Source organism: Halyomorpha halys, unplaced genomic scaffold, assembly GCF_000696795.3.
Source record: "Halyomorpha halys isolate HHAL.00 unplaced genomic scaffold, Hhal_1.1 Scaffold11890.1, whole genome shotgun sequence".
Classification (NCBI taxonomy): domain Eukaryota; kingdom Metazoa; phylum Arthropoda; class Insecta; order Hemiptera; family Pentatomidae; genus Halyomorpha; species Halyomorpha halys.
This window is the reverse complement of record NW_027109774.1, coordinates 1-4,742: the sequence shown is the minus strand read 5'-3', so window position 1 is coordinate 4,742 and position 4,742 is coordinate 1. Positions and strand designations below refer to the sequence as shown.

Sequence of the window (4,742 nt, the reverse complement as noted above, 5' to 3'; positions counted from 1 at the left end):
ATATTATTTATAAGTTAATCTTACTTAATATCTCTGCATAATGTTGATTTAATGAAAATTTTTTGTTCTTATTTCAAGCCACAAGAATTTTTCTAGTAGATATAATTGTATGTAATATTCTAGTAATTATAATTTTAATTTCATTAAAATTACAATGAACTATGCTAGACCGGGTTAGTTTGTGTTCGGAGATTGGGATTGCCCGGGAAGCTATAGTAGTTTAAGGACTAGGAATTTAAATATATATAATTTATTTTTTTATAGAGCATAAGTCCTGGAGCAGTCAAAACATCTATGGCCCAACAATACCTTGAAGAGAACCCAGGTGTTCCTTATCTAGAACCAGAGGACGTGGCTGAGTCAATAATTTACGCATTATCTGCACCAGCTAATGTTAATGTAAGATATTTTACCTGTAAATAACATTACTAAAAAATTAAGTCAAAACGAGTGGAGATGACTGATTTTAAATGTAGACTAATTCAACCATTTTCGTGAAGTAAAATCTATCATCTATGGATGTTGGTGGTTAATAAAAACATTCGTGTTATATAGGACTAAACTTCACTGTCCTTTTTTACATTCCTGCTCAAATAATAAAGCATTCTCATTGATTACATTAATTAGTGACGAATTCCTTCTGAAATTTACACTTTAGTGCACAAGGAGGAATAAAAGTTCGATCTTCCGTTGATGTAGGATTATACTTCCTATTTCTTTGCATAAAATAATCCCTACGAGGAAAATGTGCTTATCCCGACATTGCTTTAGCCATTTTCGTAGAGTTCATCGAACAAGATCAGTAGATGATCTTTTAGTCCTCATCTTAGAGCCGGTTATCAACAAGCTGCATACTTATCCCGATTTTTAAAACACATTTTATAAGGTTTTAATTTGTCATCTATTTTCTTGGCGACCTCCTGTTTTAGCTCCACGAATTATATCTTAGAATTGACTTTTCAGAATCATTTGAACAAAAACAATAAAACAAAGGTAAAGAAGAGAAAAAAATATAAAAGTGAGCGGTAGATAATGATATAAAACTCTCAAAAACACAAAACTCCACGAAATACTGACGAGTGTTTCTGGAAATAATCTCAAAAAAAATAAAAACTTGGGAATTAATGATTTACGAGAACATAAAACAAAGACTCCTCTTTGTTACAAACAGGTACAAGTAATTATTCAATAAAAAGTTTTTTTAAAGCATAATAAGGTTTGATAAAATTCAGATCCAAAATTCTAAGATTTAAATACAATCACTAAAAAAATTACTAACTATATTTAATATAACTATAATGATTATTAATTACTAATAACTGATTATTTTATTAATTAGTATCAATAAAATTCATTAATGCTATGATGCTTGTTATTCTTCTCAGAAGTAGTAATTATCATCCTCTCCTTTTTCTTCTACCTCTTTATTTGAAAGGATCCCAATATCCTCGTCCTTACTTAGGTCTCCTTTATCATTGTCATCATAGCACTCGAAATCTGGATTATCACAAATCTGAACTAAACGTTCGTTCAGCGTCGGCAGAAGTGGAAATTTAAACAAAATATATGCCACAACAATGATTAAATATAAATTAATATTTTCATTATTTCTATTAAGTTCCAAATGCATTCTAAGACATATAAATATTTTTCGTATTACATTATATAAATGTTTGTTAAAAACCCAAGTCATAATCCCATGAGCATATCTCATATAGCTGTCAGTTCAGAAAAACATATTTACTATTTCATATACGGTATTGGTCACTACGAAGATAGGCCGAAACGTCTCTAACCTTAAAACTTTTTTTATTAGTTTTATCATGAGAAAGTTTTGAAGTTGGACCGAAACAGGGTAATAATTGACCGATTATTACTTTATAATACTCATTTGACGCATTATTTAATGTTATTGGAATTGTTTTATTATAATTTTTTGCAATAAGAATCATTGTTTATGACTTATAGGTAAGAAACTGAAAACTGTTCCAACTTCTAATTAAAACTTCTAATTCCTTGCTCTATTAAATTAATTAGTTGTTTAGTAACCGTTCTAGAACCGCCATAAAAGATATATTAGTTTTATATGTAGTTCTACACTGCAATTTTGGCAAAATTTTTAATTAAATTTTATCTTTTCGCTTACGACATACAACTCAACTAAATTAATATGTTATGTTCCATTCGACGCAGAATTTAATGTAATTTTATTTCTTTTACCATAGTCTAATTAGTAAGAGTTAGAACCAGAAGAAATACGTCTCTATGTTAAGTGTGATGATAACTATAAAATTATTTGTAGATGTTCAATGAGATGGATTTCTTGCATCATGGTCTTGTACTATATGGAAAAACGAAATGAATTCGAAAACAATTATAATTTCAGGAATTTAGAGTAATCGAAAGACGATCGTTTATGAAAATTGTTATATTTTTATCAACCTAGTTGTATTTAATATCAATAATTAGATAAAATAACACTCAGGATTAAATATATTTAGCTGAATTTTATTTATTCATTTATTTATTTTTCAGATATCTGAAATAACTGTGGAACCAGTATGAACTTTCTTCGAAGAAGAAAAATTGATGAACGAGCTTCAAAATATTTTGTATCTACTACTGAAATAAAAAATTTCGATTTATAAGTAATAAATATTAAGTGTAACTCTTATCTTTTTTTTGGTAAATTCTCAATTTAAAGTGTCTCTTTAAGATAGCTCACTAATTTCATAATTATATGCTTGCGTGCAATATATATTAAAATACTGTAAATATCAATCGAGTGCAGAGACAATATTCAGTGTTGGGGGGATATCGAGTATGATTCAGTTATAATTGAAGTGATAAGTGGAAAAACATGTTTATTGCTACATATTTGGTAACAAAACATGACAAGTATTATTTTCTCGATAAAATGTACTTCATACAATTATACGAGGAATAATGTGTCAATATTTACCCGATGTATTTTGTTTAATTTTTGACAGTGGTAAATGTATTAATTAACCGACTATCTTGCAAAATGAATAGGCAATTCGATAAAATTAACTGTAGGCTAAAGCCAACAGGTCTGACATCGCAATTTTCGAGAGCATAATAAATGTGTCAACTGCACTATACACGATGCAACTGAATAAACTGCAGTAATAGAGTTCATAATAGGCAAAGCGTCTAGTATAGAACGCCACATATAAAAAACCGCTGTCGTATACAAACATGTATAGAAAAATATTTATCTATATTAATTTTTTTAATTACCTTAGGTAACTATTTTCTGATAAAATATAAAAATACATATATAAACTCACACAATAATAAGATTTTTCGAGGGGTAGAACACCTCGCCTTAAGATATAGACGGGAACATATTCGCATTTTCACCCAGATTCGGGATGACAGCACAACCTGGGACCATGGATTATGAATAGACGGGTTTGACAAGGGAACCTTTAAAAATATATATATCCAGAGCCTTCGCTGTCCTTCGTCGTACAGACAACAATGAAATTCACTACAACCTGAGGATAGTTCAAAAATACATTTAGGATGTACTTTATTTTCATCGAGAATATTTCAAATTTAAATTAAAATTTTTAACAATTAGTGATTATCCTATAATATAAATTGTAACATTTAACATAATTAAAAACCAACTACTTGTCTGAATTATTATTCAATTGTTCCTGTTGATAGTTATGAAGCTGATTAATATACAAAAAATCAGCATCAGAGTATTTCGTCATTCCCACTCATTAATTACTTAATTTAAAGGAATAAATATCAATATAATTTTTTTTTATTTCTTGCCAAATATGTAAACCTAGGAAATCCTTTTGAAGAGTTTTAGGTAATGGACTTTATCATAGAAGTTAAAATTGTGTTTATTTCAAGATATAAATAACATTATCCTTAATAATACGCTTTCGGTGAGCTTAACTGTAGACTTTATAGCACAGTCAATAAAGGCCAAAATCCAAAAGTTGTCACTGTTAATATTTTATTTTTATTTCTCAAATTACGTTTTCAATATATAAGTAAGTTATCAGTTTTATTAATTCTATAAATATTAATTGTTTTGTTTGTAATTTTTTCTATTTATTTTGTTAAATATTTTTTAATTACGTAGGTAGATTCGGTGTCGCTGTAACATGAGATTGCTAAGGTGACACCTCTATTACCTCAGCTACAATGACCTCAAAAGAAAGCGAGTACTGCCGATCGTAAAACATGTTAGGTCCATAGAATGAAGTTATTGGAAGGACCTAACCAGGATTAAATATACTAAAACTTGTATAAAAGTTTTTAAAAAAGTGTGTAAATATACATACACTTTTTTATAAAGTGTATATGTATATACACATACATACATGGTGGTGATGTAGGAGTTTGTACACGTGATACCTTTAACAATAGATCCCTAACTATTTCATTTCATATATAACTCAGATATATCATACATCTTACTAAAGATCTACTTATACATTTTACTATAAGGTAACATGTGTTATACAAGTATTTATATTTATAATGAGGTGTATATAGTTGACCGTAGATTACTGATTGGAGAAGATGGTCGGGGGGTGCGTGCAGCAAAGAAACAACATAAATAAACAAAAAAATATTTATGCCGACGTTTCGACTTGATTTTTAGGTCTTCATCAGGGCTATAAAAACAAAAAGACAACAACCATCATTTAGAGAGAGAAAAAATTATATAAATAAAAATAAAATTGATAAAA

General features: G+C 28.5%; 1 long non-coding RNA gene across 2 annotated transcripts; it reads left to right on the top strand.

Annotated features, from left to right (window-relative positions):
• Positions 1–25: 25 nt before the first annotated feature.
• Positions 26–4,144, top strand: LOC136795061 (uncharacterized). 2 transcript variants are annotated; one of them, XR_010843602.1, is made up of 3 exons: positions 218–399; positions 2,536–4,037; positions 4,130–4,144. It is a non-coding gene; the product is annotated as an uncharacterized lncRNA (long non-coding RNA). The 2 variants fall into 2 exon arrangements; XR_010843603.1 differs by lacking the exon at positions 4,130–4,144 and having other exon boundaries at positions 26–399; positions 2,536–2,674.
• The last annotated feature ends 598 nt before the right edge of the window (positions 4,145–4,742 follow it).